A 21,925-nucleotide genomic window follows, 5' to 3' on the forward strand; every position below is an offset into this window, starting at 1 on the left:
ACAAATGGGCCCAGGTTCAATTCCCAGCTGGGTTGGAGATTTTCTCCACTCGGGGACTGGGTGTTGTGTTTTGTCATCATCATTTCATCCTCATCACCAGTGCGCAAGTCACCCAACGTGGCGTCAACTGAAATAAGACTTGCACTTGGGGATGAACTTCCCCAGATGGGACCTCCTGGTCAACGATGCCATACGCTCATTCCATTTCATGCTTGACTGGATTCTTGTTGACAAATATGCCTGCCCTCATGTTCCCCTGTAGTCCAACACCAGGCCACTATCATAACCGATTGCTCTACAAATCTGGATATTGCACTATTCAATCAGCCAGCCAAATGGAGACCCATGAAGATGCTCTTTTCAAACACTGTCAGGTACTTTACAAAACTTTCACACATGATTATGCATCATCATCATCATGATCACTCAAGATCTGATGATGTTCCCACACTTTACATATCCTATGGGGCCAGGTAATAACACTAAACAAGAACAATACTAATGCAGTCTGATGTGCATTCTACCTGTCACTGAGAACTGCAATGTTAATCAGTTACATAATCGCCAATGGTGTGTACATGTACATTTACGAAGTTACATTGACATCTGACCATGTTTTCCAGGTGCTTCACCTTATGCCAGGCCTTGTATTAAGCAGTCTTTCTTGTACATCAATGAAAAATGAGTAATGTCACCATACTACGGCATCAAACCCAAAACTTGACAGTTTTTAAGAAAATGAAATCTCTGCAGCATGAAAACAATTTGAAAGGCATACAATAAGTTCACCACAATCTGAAGATTGCACTTTGGATAAAGCACAAAACAATATATTATATACAGCTTCCTGTAACTTCAGCTATTCTCTTCATCCAATCATGGAAGACAGATAAAAACAGCAATGTGTTAAATTTCACAAGATTTAATTATAGTTAACACACATTGGGAGGCAGGGTTTCCTGCTCTCAACTTCATTTTGAAACTTGCTTAACTGGTGTTAGTATTTGTTTTGACAGCAATAAGGATTCAAGTATAAAAATAAAAGTTTACAGCCAATAGACAATGGGAATTAAATCTGAAAACATCAAACAAAAAACTTCGTGTTTCAAAGGGTAAACCTTCTTGCTGAAACCATTCTTTTCTGTATCCTGGACAATAAACAAATACTGGAGTAAACAGAAGATAAAATTGTATCAATGTATTTGAAATAACTTTTTGGAAAATTAGCATATATGTTGGTCAATTGCAAATATTTATCATAATAACATAATCACTCAAAAATAATTTCTGCTAAAATAATAGCCAAACAATTTATTGCCGAATACCTCATAAAAGACAATCTAAAAAATCTGCACATGAAGACCGCAACGGAGCAAATCTGAAAATAAGGAAAACAAACATCTGAAATAAGCCAGATTACCTCATTTCTCACACTGTTTTGTAAACACTTGCACTCCCACAAGAACAATTAGATCTTAATACAGAAAATACTGCAATAAACATTTGTACATTTTGTCAAATAAGACAAGTACAGTTCACTTTAATACATAACAATGTATTATTGGAAATGAGATTTAATATCTTAAAATCAGTTACATGAATAAAAATGCTCTTAACACTGACTATGGAAAAATACTACTTTTTCTTTCTGCAATCACAAAGTGGTCTTCATAGTTATTCCCATTTCTTGAAACAGCAGAGAGGTTAGTGCATAAATTCCAGGAATGGGAAGGTGACCCACATACGGACCAATTTTGCCATTCTAAGTGTATAGAATGAAAGCACACTGGCTGATCTGGTTAGTAGGATGAATTTTTACATATATCTTATCTACGGTACTTCGATTCTAACTCTAGTTTGTGTACTTATTTAAAGCAATCTCAAAAAGTAACATCTGCGATAAATTAGTGCTTCAAAATAACCTAATACACGGTCCAGTTAGATTAATGTGACGACTGCCTATGTTCAATGTCAACATGCAAGAAGCACTTGTAGACTGCAGGGGACAACACCAGCAGTAGAGGGGATATAAAGTATGCCAGGAGGGCGTGGAAAACATTGCAGTCATTGTCAAAGCAGAAACGAAGCAATTTATCTGGCATCCAAGGGCATGATCACAGGTTTCCAGGCCAAAGGTGGAAGCATTTCTGAAATGGCTAAGTTTGTAAACTGTTCTTGTGTCACTTTGGTTAAAGTATACCATTCATGGCAAAACAGCACTGCCCAAAACCAGAGTTGAAGCAACTGTGGTGCAGCACAGGTACTGGTAAATACACATGTAAGTGGTGGGCAACTGATCACCCATATGGACAATGAGACTACTGACAATGCCTCCTAAACGACCATTCAGTGGACACTGTTGCAGTACACGGGCCTCCACAGCAGGCACCTGGTTCAAGCACCCATGCAGACTACTGTTTATCAGCAATGAAGACAGAAATCGGCATACCAATACTGCCACCTGTACATCTACATCTACATCTACATCCATACTCCGCAAGCCACCTGACGGTGTGTGGCGGAGGGTACCTTGAATACCTCTATCGGTTCTCCCTTCTATTCCCTCTCGTATTGTTCGTGGAAAGAAGGATTGTCGGTATGTTTCTGTGTGGGCTCTAATCTCTCTGATTTTATCCTCATGGTCTCTTCGCGAGATATACGTAGGAGGGAGAAATATACTGCTTGACTCTTCGGTGAAGTTATGTTCTCGAAACTTCAACAAAAGCCCGTACAGAGCTACTGAGCGTCTCTCCTGCTGAGTCTTCCACTGGAGTTTATCTATCATCTCCGTAATGCTTTCGCGATTACTAAATGATCCTGTAACGAAGCGCACTGCTCTCCATTGGATCTTCTCTATCTCTTCTATCAAAATCTGGTACGGATCCCACACTGCTGAGCAGTATTCAAGCAGTGGGCGAACAAGCGTACTGTAACCTACTTCCTTTGTTTTCGGATTGCATTTCCTTAGGGTTCTTCCAATGAATCTCTGTCTGTCATCTGCTTTACCAACGATCAACTTTATATGATCATTTCATTTTAAAAATCTGAGGGTGCAAGGTCACAAGAATAAGGTTGGTGCAAAATGACTTCTCAATCCAACTCCTGTATAATGTTTTTTGTCCGTCTAGCAGAATGAGGGTGGGTATTATTGTGAGCATCACTTCACGCAATCTTCCTGGTCATTTTTTTGGACCGTGTCCACAAGATGCCTCAACCATTGACAATAAATGTCAGCACCGATGGTTACACCTCAGGGAAGCAATTTGCAATATACCACACTGTCACTGTGCCGCCTGATGCATAACAATCTTCTGTGACTGTGCAAAGGTCTTTCTACGGAGAGTTGCCATTTTGTTTGGGCTCAACCACTCCTTTCTTTTCCTTACATTTGCATAACACCTGCAATGATATAGCATAGAAATGGTCGGTGTTGTTCACAAGCCAATTGATGATGAGCAAACAGAGATGCACACATGACCACATGCTGATTTTTGTGATTTTGGGTAAGAGCACTTGGCATCCACACACCCATTTTTGATCCTTCCACACTGCATGCAAATGTCACATGGTGATGGAATCATCACAGTTCATCATCTTTGCCAGTTCTCGAGTCCACTGACCAAGATCATTGCGGATTAATTCATTTAAACAACATTCATCAAACCCCGAAGGTGTTTCTGACCCTAGAGAATCAGTGTCAAAACGATCCTCCTCAAAACAAGAAAACCATTTTCCTGGCATGCTCTGTCCAATGGCACTAACTCCATACAGGGCACAATATTTCTGGCTGCTTCTGCTGCTGTTACCCCTCTACTGAAATCAAACAGAAGTGCATGTCGGACACGCATTGATTTCTCCACTTGGCATTCCATTTTATAGCATCCACAGCTCCAGTCACTATCTACAACAGTGAACTACATGTGAAACATAACAACCAATAGACAAACCCATAGCAACCACAATATTAACATGCAAAACAAAAATACTATAAACTTATGCACCAATCCCTAACACTAAACTGCTAGAAGCTAATCCAGTTACATTTGCAGATTGCCTATTTAATGACTTCCAAGGGCAACAAAATTTTGATTTTTAAGTATTTCATGAAATTACAGACTGAATTTAAAAATCTTAAGTTAAACCTTTAACACGATAAGACAAGTATTCAAGTTAGAAACTGTGTGTATGTATTGCAGCAGTATAATTTGCATTGCTTAAATTACCCAAACTATATTATTCCAGTACTCAAGAATGAGAGCACTTAGAAATGTCCAACAAATTTTACACTTAATTTCAAACCTTTCTGAAACTTTTTCTCATTGACAATCCCCGCAAAATAATGAAAGAAAAAAAGATTATTAAAATTATCCCTAGCTATATTTCCGCTATCATGCAGTAAAACTTCAGCATCAGGCAAAGACATTTTAATTTATTATTTCTTTCCTACCAGCTCTAGTCACAACAAATTTTGCAAACACTATCCACTGAAGGCACCTGCAAAATTATATCACTGTATGACCGCTTTCAGCTGAAGTTTGATTGTTAAGAATCACAGGTTTGGTGGAAGGGGGGGGGGGGGGGGGGGGAGGGGTGTAGTTACTGGTTTTATCACATCTGGCACATACCTATTCAGAAAGAGAAAGTGTTTAAGAATGCACTTGCAGCTATAAGTGATGCTATGGTGTTATGCCAACTGTCAGCTGGGTGAAGGGACTGTACAAGATATATTCCACAAATGGCAGTGAACCTCTCTGAAATGGGGGACCTACCATCATTGAATGAAGTAATGTGGATAGTTAAGTTTGGTTCTACAACCTCTGATAATAAAGTTCGGTGAATGAAGTCAGAACGTTTGATCGGGCAACAGTGGCGACCCACAATGCTGCACCTGCGCAGCAGCCGGTGTTGACAACCTGCCTCACCGTAGTTCCATTGAGCATAGTTTGTGTTCCGAGTTAGACCTGTTGGATGAATTGCTTGTTTAGTGTATTGGTTCTCAACTGAGAACAGGACAATGAACGAGCAAAGGATCAATTTAAAATTTTGTGCTAAGATTGGCAAGACACTGAAAGAAGTGCATGCAATGCTGGTACGTGTTTATGGCGATCAAGCACTGTCCATGATGTGTGTGAACGAGAGGTTTGGCCGTTTTCGACGAGGCCGGGAAAGGGTTTCCGACAATCCCCGTAGTGGATGACGGCAACCACCGTCAGCGACAAACACATTGAGAAAGTGAGGACATTAATCATGAACACCCATCGATTATCTGTGCACATGATAGTAGATGAACTGCAGATGAACCATGAATCCGTGTGACAAATCCTTATCCAGGAGTTAGGAAAGAGGAAAACATGTTGTCGTATTCTGCCCCATCGCTGGACTGATGACCAAAAGCAGGCACGTTCAGAGACTTCAGGGGATTTTGTCAAAGCAGTGGATGTGACAACCAATTTCTTGAACTGTATTGTCAATGAGGATGAAACCTGGTGTCTCCAGTACAACCCTGAAAAGAAACGGCAAAGCATGGAATGGTGTTCTCCAACATCACCTCATCGGAAAAAGGTCAGAGCCAAAACATCATGCATCAAAACGATGCTCATCACCTCTTTCAATAGTCACATCATTATCCAAAAGGAATTTTTACCTGAAGGAACAACAACGAATGCTGCACAGTATGTTGAAATTCTGAACCATTTCATGTAACATCTACACATGGTATGACCCCAGTACGCACAACAAGGTTCATGGTTTTTTGTTCATGACAACGTTCACCCACACACAGCCAATATCGTCAAACAGTTCCTGTAAAAAAGGGGGTGGTGCAACTTGAGCATCCACCATACTCACCAGATCTCAATCCTCCAGGCTTCCTAATATTCCCTCGACTCGAACTCGCTTTGAAAGGGAAGAGATTGACGATATTCCTGACACACAACAACACATGAGGCAGCTTTTGAACACTATCCCAAAGAAAGACTTCATGAAAAGTTTCCAGAACATGTATCACAGAGCTCAGTGGTGCATAGTTCTGGGAGGTGACTTTCAAAGGACAGTAAGGTAACTGTAGTTCATAGTTCATCTACGTTCATGTTACAGGACTATTCATTGAACTTTGTCAGAGGTTGTATTTATAGCATTACCTAGTGTGGTATCACATCGCTATTAATGCACATAAAAGAGCTGAGCAATTTCCTAGCTATGGTTTATATGCTATAGAAATAAGAATTGTGTTCTGCAGGTTTTGCCTTGGTCAAACTGGATAAGACAAGAAGATAATGTTGAAAAACACTGTGTTCGCATCTAAATATTGCTTCTTGCTTCCCAACAGCAGCCATCTTCAATCGTTGAAAACTTAAAAACTGTTAATAGAAAAAAGGAAAGATCATTTTGGAAAAAGGCCGACTGAGGTTCTTGAAAAAGCAAATATTCTATTTGTAAAGCTGAAAACGGTACATTATGGTTGTGCTCTGCTGAATTCCTGAATGAATATCTAATGTGTATAAGAACTTTGCATGAGAAAATTCGCCAGGTAAGTAACTGTTTTTTGAGACTGGAAATTGGACTGTGTGTTAGAAATAACTGAAAACAGCACCAAGACCTGGTATACCAATTCTTATACTGACCGAAGGACACAGCAATCACGTGCAAAAAATATAACTGATAGGTATGATTTAAATTTTCAACATTACACGGAAAACTATGGCATGAGGAAAAAATAGAGAACAAACTTGGAAAAATAAATCATTAAAAAATTACACCAAAACTGCCAAAAAAAAAAAGAAAAAACCACATCAAAAATGGCCATCAGATGGTATTGTTGTGTCCTGTCACTACTTTATAGTAAGTATTTCCAAGGAAAGTGTCGAGCAAGATACAAATTAAACAAAAATCATGATTAGTAGCAGCAAATATATTATTATATTTGAACTTCGATTTTATATTCTCCGATTTTATGTTCTTCACAATTCTGCACCATAAATTCATAGCCCCTGTGAATAATCTATAAGACCAATGCTAAAAATTTCGCAATTTCACATTTCTTCCTCGTAAGGTTTACATCAATTCTATGTTGCTTAACATCCCATGAGACTTCATTCCGTTGTCTTCCTACTGACTTTTGATGTGACTGAACAAGTTATATGTGTCACAAAAGAAAGGCAGTTTGCACCGCGGGTGCCAAAATTAAGGGAATGTTTTACGCCATTGCAGATTTAGGAGATGTCAGGGAGTAAATACTAACCTAATCCATGATCGGCATTGCCAACACAATTTGCAACATTTAGCTTCATCATCATGCAAATATAATAGAACTACTGCTAGGTTGCAGCAGCAGTGGAAAAACAGGCCAGTCGATGTTCTGGATCGATCCAATATGTGATGAATGGGCCCAGCCCCCCCCCCCCCCCCTTTTCTTGTGTCACTTACAATTCAGCCAAATCTTTTTGTGCCTATTTCTAATGTACTGTATTCAGCATAATATCAATCGTCAACCTTTTAAATTCAAACCCTGAGTCTTGAAGAAAATGTGCCGTCAGAATCAAGGAAACATTGGCCATTTCCAGACTGATATTGCTCTTATTAGCTGGCGACCTGTTACATCAGCCAACGCAGCCACCACGCCACACAACACACATAAAATGAGTGCTTAAAGTCTATATCAGGGCTACTGGCAGTCACAGTGGTGCTTATCTGATTGCTCATAGATTGGCAGTGCAACAATTTTGTATAGCCAATGAGAGGTGAGGGGAGGGGCAATGTAGTACCAAAATTGAAACCATTGACTTCTTTGCCATTTTTCAGTATATTAGTGAGTTTCTAGAAAAATGTTTTGTGATTATGGCAGCGAGTGTATAAAGTGGACTGATGTTGGTGCATGTCTCATGGATTAATTGCAGAAACACAAAAATGTATCAAATGTGGAGGTGGCACACAATCAATTTGTGTGAGTATACTGTAAGTGGATCAGTGTTTTTTAACTGTGTCATGGGAGAAGGAAGGTGGCTCAATGTTTATTCATAATAGTCGCGCATTTGATACATTAATAAACACTGATCCACTGACCTCCTCCCATGATTTAATTAAAAAACATTGATCCACTTACTGTCTCCAATGATTTAATTAAAAACATTGATCCACCTGCCTCCACCCATGATTCACTCAAAAAACATTGATCTGTTAACTCAGTGTTCAGATTGACTGTGTAGCAACACATTGCAGAGAAATAGTTCACCGGTTTTCTTTGAGGCTTGCAGAGAAATAGTTCACCGTGTCTTTCTTTATTTTTTATTTTTATATATATCAAGGCTTGCGACACGGCCCTCAGTTTAAAATAATAGCACAGTTTAAACAAATGTGGCTCACACAAGGAACAATTAAATTAATAACCCTCATTTACAGCTATGTTTGCCCTTCCTTCCAAATGTATTACTTTGAAACATGTCATCTTCCTGCTGCTCTCTCATTGGCTGCCCTACACAAACAGCTGACACACCTTTTGCTTCCATCACATCTCACAGCAGTGCTGACAACATTCCTGCACGAAACAAGTAAGTATGCCACTGGTGCTATTCTAGACTTTTTTTTAAATGAGCTCGCCTGCTGAATGTGTGCAGAGAAGTGGCTCTTCAACAATGGGATTGCAGATACAGATTAAAGAAGCTTGTGAAGTACTGATAATACACTTATGTGCAGATCATGTGCTATGGCAGAGGTGTCACACAGAAATAGAACAAGGGTTTTGCGATAGCACATTTTAAAATCTTTTGTGTTCAAATCTGACATTGTACAGGTGCAGCAACTATGTACCGTAATCACATACACAGTTTTCAACACACACTGTAGATCACAAATATTGGTAGCATAGATAGAAGGCATGAAATAGAACTGTAGCACTTTAGCTTTCTTTTACATTTACATTTTACAAAGTATACAGAAATTCACTGTGCTGACCCCTAAGAAGCTTGTAAAGTCAATTGGGGGAGTAGGCTCATTTTTTCATGTCTCCGTTTCTCTCATCGAGCCTAAAGTAGCACTTTAATGGTGGTAAGCATATGAAGTGTGGCTTGTAAGAAACAAGTTAAACAATAATAGCAATGGTGACGAAGTTTGTAATTAAGCAGATGTCCGCATTTTTGGTTATTGTTTAACAACTTGACTGCTGTGACATTTTCGGTTTAATTCACCATGTTCATCATTTTTTTGCTTTTTTCTGCATGAGCACAAAGGAAAACTCTCTCAAAACAGCATGTTTTCACATATAACTTGTGACAGTAGCATGTTGGAAAATAGCTCAATTACCTTTCCCCCAAATATAAATTTCAATTTTTTGATGAACTTTTGCTTGTTGTTACACATCTGCGATGAAATTCACTACCACAAATGATTGTATAAGCATCGTATTGTACGTTTAATTTCCTTCCTTATACAGATTTTTTACAATGTATTGGAGAGGATTACTATTTTTAATCAAATGCACTAATTAAATATTTTTTCTCGTATTTTGAGGTTTTAACATTTTCCTAAATTGTTAATTCTTCTCTGTTTAGCATGTTTAAGGTCTGTACAACACAAAAATGTAAAACTGGTGTTTCACTGTAGATTTATAAAAAAAAAAAATAAAAAAAAAGAAGAAGAAGAAGAAGAAGAAGAAGAAGAAGAAATTGTGTGATGAAATGACAGACAGAATGGTATGGTGTCTCTTCATCGTTCCACGTACAGTGAAACCTCTTTATTATATCCCCCCCCCCCCCATAATTCCTCTACATTTTGCCCATATTTTCCAGTCCTGAACAACAATCCATTCACACAATGCTAAATTTTTCTCTGTACTACATTTTCTCTAGACAATGATTGTGTCCATGTAATACTCCTATATTTGTCTTATTTCTGAAACCCTAATCAATTATTTCCCTAGTCAAAATATCCACAGGTGTGCTGCCGGTCTATAGTGTCCAACGGGCACAATATTTCGGCGATCATACATGTCGCCATCATCAGGTGAACTGACGGACTGAGCTCCTGTGAACGTGCCGGCACAGAGATCCGTACGCTATGGCTGCTCAGAGGGAACTGGGTTCGGTCGCGGCGGCGGCGGATTTAAATACCCTCCGCCCGCGGCGCGCTCCCTCCGCCGTCCGCGCCCCGCGCCACGGTCGCGCGGTGGAACAGATTGCGACGGCGTCTGAGATGACGTCGGAGTGATGGCTCTGTCCGCCGTGGTCGTCACAACTATACGTTTGCTCGATTTACTCTTGATTAACCCGATCGCTGGTTCCCAAGCCTTGCTAAGATTATAGCCACAGTCACGGTTTATGAGGTCGTCATTGGTGCGAATTTCGATGGCCTCTCTAACAACGCTGTCCCAGTATCTCGACGTCTGTACCAGAATCCTCGTGCGGTCATATTCCATGGCGTGATTTTCCGACAAACAATGTTCAGCGACCGCCGACTTGCTCGGATACATCAGGCGAGTGTGCCTCTGGTGTTCACGGCATCGATCCTCGACGGTACGCATCGTCTGACCAATATACGACTTGCCACATTGACACGGAATCTGGTACACGCCGGCCTTCCTCAAACCGAGGTCATTTTTGACGCTCCCCACCAGTGCACGAGTTTTATTTGGAGGACAAAACACAGTTCCGACCCGGTGTTTCTTCAGAATGCGAGCGATTTTCCCCGAGAGTGCGCCTGTGTATGGAATAAATGCAGTGCCTACCTCCTCCCTCGTGGCTTCATCCATCTCAAGAGGTTGTGCTGCAGTGGTTGGGCGGAGAGCACGTTGAATCTGCCACTCTGAATACCCATTTTTTCGAAATACAGTTCTCAGATGTTCCAATTCCTGGGGTAGACTCTCTGCGTCAGAGATAGTGCGCGCCCTATGTACTAGAGTTTTAAGTACCCCATTCCTCTGCGAAGGGTGGTGGCAGCTGTCTGCGTGCAAATACAGATCAGTGTGCGTAGTCTTCCGATACACCCCATGACCTAGGGTGCCGTCAGCCCTTCTCTTGACCAAGACGTCAAGGAAAGGTAATTTACCCTCCGTTTCAGTCTCCAACCACTGCAGCACAACCTCTTGAGATGGATGAAGCCACGAGGGAGGAGGTAGGCACTGCATTTATTCCATACACAGGCGCACTCTCGGGGAAAATCGCTCGCATTCTGAAGAAACACCGGGTCGGAACTGTGTTTTGTCCTCCAAATAAAACTCGTGCACTGGTGGGGAGCGTCAAAGATGACCTCGGTTTGAGGAAGGCCGGCGTGTACCAGATTCCGTGTCAATGTGGCAAGTCGTATATTGGTCAGACGATGCGTACCGTCGAGGATCGATGCCGTGAACACCAGAGGCACACTCGCCTGATGTATCCAAGAAAGTCGGCGGTCGCTGAACATTGTTTGTCGGAAAATCACGCCATGGAATATGACCGCACGAGGATTCTGGTACAGACGTCGAGATACTGGGACAGCGTTGTTAGAGAGGCCATCGAAATTCGCACCAATGACGACCTCATAAACCGCGACTGTGGCTATAATCTTAGCAAGGCTTGGGAACCAGCGATCGGGTTAATCAAGAGTAAATCGAGCAAACGTATAGTTGTGACGACCACGGCGGACAGAGCCATCACTCCGATGTCATCTCAGACGCCGTCGCAATCTGTTCCACCGCGCGACCGTGGCGCGGGGCGCGGACGGCGGAGGGAGCACGCCGCGGGCGGAGGGTATTTAAATCCGCCGCCGCCGCGACCGAACCCAGTTCCCTCTGAGCAGCCATAGCGTACGGATCTCCGTGCCGGCACGTTCACAGGAGCTCAGTCCGTCAGTTCACCTGATGATGGCGACATGTATGATCGCCGAAATATTGTGCCCGTTGGACACTATAGACCGGCAGCACACCCGTGGATATTTTGACTATCAAATACGCCGGGAGAAACTCAAGAATCACAATTATTTCCCTCTTTATAACATTTAAGGAAATGCATGTAGACACTTCATTTTCCCTTCTGTGGGTTTGCATGTGCTCCGAAAGGTCATGCTGGCTTGAGTCACATCACGTCAGGGTCAGCATTCGAGTCACCTGAGATGCAATGCACATTGTGTTTGCTATTTGTCTTGTTGGTGCCATTTTATTGTTTTTACCATAAGCAAATGTTGATGAGCTGTAGCGAAAACAACAATGGATATAGCAGACGGCAGTGAAATGTAGAGAAGTGTATGTCACCAGTATCAAGGTTTTGAAGACTTTTCAGTGAATGGCACAGAAGTGGAAAAAGATTTCTACTGAAGAAAAAGTTTTGATTATTAGAGTCCAATCCTCATATGAGTTGGACAGAGCTAGCTGAGGAACTGGAACTGGCCCCTTCTACTCACCACTGTACTGAAAAACTAATTATCCATAATAGAAGCTGCTGAAGCATGTGAAAATTGCTGATGAAACCTATAACGAAACAGAGCAGTTTTAATAATTGGGCTTCAACAAGCTCATGTCACAAATATCCTCAAACTGAACAACTTTACAGGAAATGGTTCTACAAGTAGCTTTGTGGTTAGGGGTTGAAACTTTCAAGGCTTTCAAAGTTGGAATGTCTGCAGCTCGTGGTCTAGAAGCTAGTGTTGCTGCCTCTGAATCACGGGGTCACGGGTTTGATTCCAAGCTGGGTTGGGGATTTTCTCTGCCTAGGGACTGGGTGTTTGTGTGGTCCTCATTATTTCATGATCATCATCGTCGTCATCATCATCAAGCACTGATGGCTGTGCAGCTGAGCACCCCACAAACCAATCACAACCACCACTCAATGCTTGAAATGATAAATTTTGAGAGTGGCACGGTGTTGTGTATAAAGCAGAATAAGGGGAGAGAAAGTGTAGACCAGCACACACTGTACCTCATCAATAGATGCAGACTCTCCCCAATCTCACAACCAGCTATGAATAACACAACATTTTTAATGCTGATGAAACAGGCATACTCTTTAATTTCATGCCAGACAAGATTTCTACTTTCGATGGTGAAAATTGATGTGACAGTAAAAAAAAGCAAGGAGCACCTTATCGTTTTATTGTGCATGAATGCCGATAGCTGCAAGATGCTAAAACCTTTGGCGATCAAAATGCCTAAAAACCCAAGGTGTTTCAAACATATTTCTACCCCTCCATGTAAGTACAGCCTATTGCATTCATTGTTGGGAGACGCATGGAAAACTGAAGTAAAAACGAATGTAATAGTGACACAGAATATGACCCTGTGCCCACATATACAGGCATCTAAAGAATTCAAAACACTCAGATGCTTGCTGATGAGCCCTAACTTGAGGACACACACTCATAATGAGGCATTCAGAGAGCTGGTTTTCCTTTGTGTGATTCGCATGGAACAGAGGGGAGGAAATATGACTTTGGCACGAATAGTGCCTTCCACCATAGCACTTGGTGGATAGTGGAGTATGTATGTATAAGAACGATAACACAACCTTCTCATTTGAAGCTAGAAATAATTCCAATAATATACAGGAAAAACAGGAAGCAAACTGCTTGCTTGAATACTTAAAAGAAAATACTAGGATTGCGATGCTCGAATTGCATAAATTCAAAGATTTTCATGATAACTTGACTACAGTTGTATTTTGCTGTAAGATGTCTTCAGTAAAATGTGATTATTGTCAACTGGAAGTCCTCTTTAGACAGTGAGGTGACAAAAATCATGGGATAGTGATTACAAAAATACAGAAGGCAGTAGTATTGCATACACAAGTTGGTTGTCATTTGTACTCAAATGATTCATGTGAGAGGATTTCCGACATGATTATGGCTGCACAACAGAAATTAACAGAATCTGAATGTGCAATGTAGTTGGAGCTAGCAACATGGGACGCTTCGTTTTGGAAATCGTTAGGGAATTCAATATTCTGAGACTCACAGCGTCAAGATTGAGCTGAGAACACCAAATTTCAGGCATTCCCTCTCACCACGGACAACGCAGTGGTTGATGCCCTTCACTTAGTGTTTGTGTAGAGTTATCAGCGCAAACAGACAGACAACACTGGGTGAAATAACAGCAGAAATCAATGTGGGATGTACAACAAACACATCCACTAGGACAGTGCGGTAAACTTTGGCACTAATGAGCTGTGGCAGCAGACAACTGACGTGAGTGCCTTTGCTAATAGCATACCATCACCTGCAGCATTTCTCCTGGACTTGTAAACATATACATTGGCTCCTAGATTACTGGAAATCTGTGGTCCGCTAAGATGAGCCCCAATTTCAGTTGGTAAGAGCTTATGGTAGAGCCATGAACCCAAACTTTCAACAAGACACTGCGCATACTAGTGGTGGCTCGATAGTGGTGTGAGCTGTGTTTAAAAGAAATGGAATGGATCCCTGGTCCAATTGAACCAATGTCTGACTGGAAATGGTTATGTTCGGCTGCTTAGAGATCATTTGCAGCCATTCATGGACTTCAAGTTCCCAACCACAATGGAATTTTTATGGATGATAATCCACCGTGTCACCAGGACACGACTGCTCATGATTGGTTTGAAGAACATTCTGGTCAACGCCAGTGAATGATTTGGCTCTGATCGCTTGACATGAAGCCTATCAGTCATTTATGGGTCATAACCGAGGTCATTTCTTGCACAAAAACCTACACAGGCAACATTTTCACAATTATGAACGGCTACACCAGCAGCGTGACTCATTATTTTTGCAGGGGCTTCCAATGATGTTGAGTAAATGCCATGTCAAGCTGCTACACTACGGCAGGCAAATGGAGGGCTGACACGATATTAGGAGGTATCTCAAGCATTCTGTCACCTCAGTGTAGCAGTTTCCCCTATACAGAATCTGTCGTCCCTCAAAAGTTTTATACAGAATTTTCACTGTACCAAGCTCATAAGAATGCAAGTTATTCGCTGCCTCAGTAAGCTTCCTCGAACTACAAAATGCAAGACAAACTGCTTCTGTATAATTAAACAATGGAAATTCAAGATGGAACAATGACAATATTGTGGAAAGGATAGATTGCTACTCACCACATAGCAGAGATGTTAAGTTGCAGATGGGCCATCTGCTACTCAACTTCTTTATGTGAGCAATCTATCCTTCCCATAATATTGTTCCTATATAATACTAGATACAACACATGAACATAATGTGGTCTATGATCCTGTGAATATGTCTGCAAAAGTGCTTTAAACATAACTATTGTTACGAAACTTTAAAAGTCATCACGGGATACATTCTGATCATTTTGCACTGTTGAACACATAAACACAACTTACTGGGTAAATGCTGCACAAGAACTATGTCTTACTCAAATGATGTAATCATTGTAAAGTAAAGTCAGCATTACTGACCACAAAAAAATGTAAATAAAAGAATACTCAATTTTTGTAATCAAGAAACGGCAATATAAAGAAGGTAAAACTTTCTTTCCATTACCTATAATTGCTAATAATTACTAACTGTTCCATTTGGAAAGTTGCTACCAAATACTGTAAGCATCTGTTTTAAATGCCATAAATACAGACTATTAACTCTACTAAAAGTTTCATACAAAGTTTAAAACAATGATGTTGTCATGGCTATAAAATTTTATTAATGCAAACAGTCACATAGCATTGAGGAAAGGAGACAAATTTTACTAAGAACAACACACAAGGCATGATATCACGTGGAAATCAGAGTGTGGGCCAGCACTCCAAATGAAATCACACTTGCTCACACCCTACTGAGAAGCAGTGAGTCCTTAATGGCTATGAGAAGACAGCACCCTCGAGCACCAGCAGGAATGTTCGAGAATCTTCTGGAAGAATTTTTATGAAGACCTTTGGAACATTTGGGGAACAGTGAACAGTCCGTGAGGGTGGGGGGAGGGGTGACATCTCTATGGGAAAAAGTCTCACAAGAGTATCTGAAAATGGTCAGTGCGAGAGCCAAGACAGTCTGGAAAACATTTTTGTGACTTATAAAAGGACTTTTCAGAGTTGACAGCAATGTTCTTTTGGCAGTCTGCTTTCGCTTCATTAGTTGAAAACAGCAAACCTGCAGAGTACATTTGTATCGGTGTGGAGTTTTGATGGACATGTGCAACAGAACACCATGCCTATCTACACAAATGTACTCTATGTGTTTGCTACTTTCAACTAACAACGTGAAGGAGACTGTCACAAGAACATTGCAACAAACTCCGAAAAGTCCTTTTATAAGTTAGGAAAATGTTCTCCTATACAACAGTTTCATGCATTATCAGATAAAAAAAATCATCAGTGGGGATTGAATGTAGGACCCTTGGTATGACAACCATATGCTCTACAAACACACCCATTAGAAATCTACAAAACACTGACTCAGAGATATGCTTTCCCTGTGCTACTTAGTTCCGTTGTTACTTTTAATTACCGTTTATGCACCTTCTACTACACGACAGCATATAGCACGAACTAAATTGGTGTTTCGGTTGATACTCTACTGACATACAATATTTGATACCGATCTGAGAGTCTTATCATCTGGAGGTTTGGGTGTCCGAGGAGATCTTCTCCCTCCCACTCTGTTAAAGTTAACTCAGCAGATCTCAGACCACACTGTAGTGACATCGTGATTACACCATGAAGGCCACACTTTCATCCAAAACCGGTGAGAGAACCTGTGTTGGGATGTGACGATGAAAATGGAATTTACACCCACATGGTTTTTGTGAAAGACTATGGTAGTCAGCTGGTGGAAATTTAATTTTCCTCAAGGTCTTCAACTATAAGACATTACACTTAAACTATACGCAAAACTTGGTAAAACTAGAAAGTTGATCAAGAATGTAACTAACAAATATCAGCAATTTGTTTTCATTTGTATTTTATTACAGAAAAACCTACAGATCTTAAACTACTTTTCAACAGATTCACATTGCAAATTAAGGCATCATATCCTGGCACTAACTGCAACATACCCCCTTCACCGAATTTGGACACCTGTGACTGAAACCAGTTTTGGATGTTTACCTTGATCTCATCATCACTAGCAAAGGCTGGCCAGCAAAAAATTTCCTGAGATGAGAAAACAAATGGAACAGAGGTTGAAAATACCGCTTCAGTTGCAAGTTACTTTACTTTCACATGACTAGTTTCGGACTGTTGTAAGCACATCCTCAGGTGTCGTACCAGAAATAGCAAAAGATGGGAAATAATTTTCAAACACTGCAACACACACAAAAAACAAAAAACTGTGTTTTACCACAGTTCTGGACCAACCTGTTCAATATGCTCCTTTACTACGCATAATGCACTTTTAACTTGTATCGTATATCTTTTATATAATTTTTTTTTTGTTTTTCCTTCATTTTAAACGTAAACGAATAAATTCAAATTTTGAACGTCCGGGCTAGTGGTCCTGCGTTCTTCTCTCCGTCAACAGATTGCAGCACTTTTGCCACTCCGGTTTACCAATTTGCCTCCTCGTTCGCATCCGCAACTCCCTGTTCTGAGCTCATAGGCAGCACACCACACCTGGTACACGTGGTGCTCAGGGACCGCAGCACAGCTCAAGAGTCATCATATCATTTGTATATATTACCTAGTACTGTCTGGTGCCACTTGCTCATTGACATCCGTTTCACAAAACCTAGCCCAACTGGCAGTTTCAAAATGATTTTTACAAGTTTTTAGGAAAAAAATTGTTTTTGTTTTTCATGTGTGTTGCGGCATGTGAAAATTATCTCCCGTCTTTTGCTATTTCTAGTATGACACCTGAGGATGGGCTTATAACAGTCCAAAACCGGTTGTGTGAAAATAAAGTAACTTACAACTGAAGCGGTATTTTAAACCTCTGCTATAATGCTCATGCTCAGTTGCGGATGTTCTTCCAACACGATTGTTTCAAACAAATGCAAATGTAAGTCGGATGCAACTAGAGCCAGACTGTAAGGAGGGTGACAGAAATGTTCCCAGTAAAATTAATCCAGCACAGCCTGAGATTGCACTCGTGTGTGTTAAGTTGCGTTTCCATTTGCGTGCGCGTGCGTGCGTGTGTTGTTGACAAAGGCCTTAATGGCCAAAATTGTGAGAATCTTTTTGTTGTGCGTATCTGCAACTCGGCATCTCCGCTATATGGTGAGTGACAACCTTCCTTCTCATAATATTGTTACAAGTACAATAGTTGTTACACGTGCAGTATGTGGCCACACATTGTCATGCAGGAAAACACCACCACAAATCAGTAATCACACCTTTTGTTCTGTATCATTCAATGTAAATTCTTCTATGTATTGTAGTGTTTCGGGATATTTGTAAACATCCCAACACACCATTGGAAAGCTGTCGACAAGATATGCTTGTGAGTAAACTGAGTAAGGATAAATGTAGTGGGAATGGGAAACTGTGTATTTTCCTTTCTTCTATGCAGTCAATTTGATGTAGTGGTGGAGCTGGAAAGAAGGGGACCAGCAGAAATGGTATTGTAACCACTGGTCGTCTGGGTGTCATTTGTGCCATGATGCAGCAAGTGCCTGAATCTGAGAGCCATTGAGTAAACGACGCACCATCAAGGGCTTAATGAACAATTGGAGAGTGGCAGTTGTTTTTCTGGTTTTCTCTCTGAGTTCCTACAGTATGCATGTATGGACGTTTGAATGTACTCAAGGGAGTGATATTACCGTAGCAATTGTTAGTTGCATAGTGGAAAGTAATAATGAAAATGTTGGGCAAAATGTACCCCTGTTTGTGAGAAATGTGGCTATTTATTTAGCAGTGCAATAGAGAGAACTTGTGGAAGCATTCCAGTTATCTTCAGCGCAGTTGTATCGACAGGAAGGTGTTACAGAATGATCTGGACCACCAAAAATGAAGAGAGGATAAGAATAATACTACCTTCATCTGGCGGTGTATTGGGGTAGGCAAAATATTGCCCTGTTATATCAGCCACGGACGCAACTTCCCGCTAGGGCTGGTATAAGACCCACCAAAAATCTTACAAAATGAACACCAACAGGAAAAGAAGGGAAAATACACCCCAGTCTCACATTCCCAATACATGGTGCACTTTATTTTTCTTGAAGAAAGAGGTGGCATTGCTTTCTTGGTTCAGGGAGCCATTCCAGTGACTGTCATTTTCTTTCAGGTGTCTTGTAACAAATCCGTGTCTCTTTGCCTGTGGCAATCCTTTTCAAAATATCATTTCCTTCTGTCACATAACCCTGCAAAAAAAAACCTCAAATGGCTGGTCCCAGCATTTTCCTTTTTTACTGTCAGTTACTGTCTGCAGTGCCCACCATGTGCACTGTCTTTTTGTAGTGCACATGTTCAGTAACAATTGTATGTAATAAAGATCATGAAGTGTTTTGAAAGTAGATTGACACATCATAAATTGTTATTCGCCAATTCATAAATGCAGCACACCAATTCTTCAGTGATCAAAGACAGTAGATGCACTCCTCATTGTGGACATTTTTCCTTCCTTCATTAAACATCTTAGTCCACTTTCACACCACACCTTCACTCATCATTCTCTTGGTAAGTTTCACTTATCTCATAAATTTCACACTGGCGGGTCAATCAATTATTTTGTTCGTTATTATGGACAAATAATGATTTCCGATGTTAACATAATGAAACAAAATGGCTAGGCTACTTTGTTCTCGATGAAGTTTGTAACTGTGCATGAGCAACCATCGTGCACTCGGTAGTGTGGGAGGTATGAGCAAACAGTACTTGTTTTCTGGAACAGCTCTGAAGAACTAAATTTTGGGATCACATAAGAAAGAAAAGATTCTGCAGCCATACAAAAATCACTTCATGCAATAGCTACTTTACAACAAGCTGCTTTCAAAGACATGATGCCAAAGCAGCTAATTCTGCAAAAAGAAAATTTACTCAATTGAGAACCAAAGACTTAAGCAGTTTTCTAAATCCTCAGAAAACTGTTACTTCAGTATTCCACCTACGGAACAGACACTCTGACTATAAACCAAAAGTTAAACTCTGCGGACAAACCCTGGAGTACTGCAGCACACTGAAGTACCTCGGAATAACACTCTGAGTCTCTACCTTCCCGACAACATCTCTCCAACATGGCCACAAAAGTGAAGACCCGTAATAATATCATTCAGAAAATTGCTGGTACCTCCTCGGGTTGCAGCACTCAAACCTTAAGATCAATTGCTTTAGCACTATCATGCTCTGTTGCTGAATACTGTTGTCCAACTTGGATGTAGCGTGCTCCCTGTAGCAAGACAGATGTGCAAGTCAACTGACAATGTGACTTATCACAGGCTGCATACATAGCACTCAAACTGCAAGACTACCAGTTTTAAGTAACATCCAACCTCCAGCTCTACGAAGATCAGATGCTCTCCTGAGGATCTGGAGAAACATTCAGAAGAACCCCCAGCTACCCCTACACAGTGATATACGAGGGTTATTCCAAAAGTAAGGTCCGGTTATAAAAAAAAAATCAAAACGAAAATGTTTTTTCAAAACAATTGTTTTATTTACATTCCTTACATCTTTATCTATTTTTCTACATAACTTCCATACTTATTCAACAAGCTTTTGAATGCCCATGTTATAGAAATCGGCCGCCTGTGACGATAACCAGTCCTAAACTGCTTCTTTCACTTCATCATCTGTGTCGAAGCGCTTGCCGCCGAGAAACTCCTTTAAGTAACGGAACAGGTGGAAATCACTTGGCGCCAGGTCCGGACTGTAAGGAGGATGGTCCATCTGTTCCCATCCAAATTTCTTGATCAGAGCTTGCGTTTCATTTGCAGTGTGGGGTCTGGCATTGTCATGCAACAACAAGATTCCAGACGACAAAAGACCACGTCGCTTATTCTGGATTGCACGTCGAAGTTTAGTCAGGGTAGCGCAGTAGGCGGCTTTATTAATCGTTGTTCCTCTCTCCATAAAGTCGACTAACAATACTCCACGTCTATCCCAGAACACAGTCGCCATAACCTTACGTGTTGAGATTGTCTGCTTTGCCTTGACCTTGACTGGCGATGACGTGTGACGCCATTGCATTGACTGACGTTTAGACTCTGGAGTGATGTGAGAAACCCATGTCTCATCCCCTGTGACAACATTGTCTAAAAGACTGTCACCTTCCTTATGATATTGCTCCAAAAAATCAAGAGCAAAAGCCATTCTTTTCATTCGTTGGGGCTCAGTAAGCAGCCTGGGAACCCAACGGGCACACAATTTGTGAAACTTCAAATGTTCAGACACAATTCTGTACAAAGTTGTTCTACTCACATTCGGAAAATGCATGTCTACGTCTGTAATAGTGAATCGGCGATCTTCACGAATTTTTTTGTCAACCGCATTGACCAAATCGTCTGAAATCACTGATGGTCGGCCACACCGTGGTTCATCGTGCACATTATCCCGTCCTTCATTAAAAGCTCGCACCCACTTGCGCACTTTACTGTCGCTCATTATGTTAGGACCGTACACTTCAGTAATCTGCCGATGGATTGTTTCTTGCAGACAAAAACCGTATCACTGCCCTTACTTCACAATCGGCGGGCTGATCAATTGTCTTAAACATTGTAAAGTGACACTGTGAACTACACTCAGCAACAGTAACAAAGCGAATGGCGGCGTTTGACGCGCAAGGCTTGCCGGGAGTTGGCGCCAAATTTCAATAGTTACGGCGAATCGGACCTTACTTTTGGAATAACCCTCGTATTAATAGCACAACATCAGAATCTGAACTCAAAAAACCAACTTGGTGGACTGCACAACATCTTGAAGCCTACGACTTTAACATCAACAAAGTACGGAGAAGTCAATGAGAAGAATCGTGAGTGTTCAACGGTCATCTGGTTGGAAAGCCTTTCGTGCTAGTTTCACACTCCCCAGATGCCAGTGTAGAACCATCAACCACATCCGAACAGGACAAGGAAACTGCAGATATCTAAAGCACAAACGGGGCA

The 21,925-nt window shown here is 41.1% G+C and overlaps 1 protein-coding gene across 2 annotated transcripts in view; it reads right to left on the reverse strand.

Moving 5' to 3' along the window:
* Positions 1 to 906: 906 nt before the first annotated feature.
* The window catches only part of LOC126481245 (OCIA domain-containing protein 1), a 48,365-nt gene continuing 27,346 nt past the window's right edge, over positions 907 to 21,925 (reverse strand). For both annotated transcript variants that reach the window (XR_007587536.1, XM_050104859.1), the window contains exon 7: positions 907 to 1,378. The gene's annotated coding sequence lies outside the window, so the exon portion shown is untranslated. The remainder of the gene's footprint in view (positions 1,379 to 21,925) is intronic.

This window comes from Schistocerca serialis, chromosome 5 (assembly GCF_023864345.2).
Source record: "Schistocerca serialis cubense isolate TAMUIC-IGC-003099 chromosome 5, iqSchSeri2.2, whole genome shotgun sequence".
Lineage (NCBI taxonomy): Eukaryota > Metazoa > Arthropoda > Insecta > Orthoptera > Acrididae > Schistocerca > Schistocerca serialis.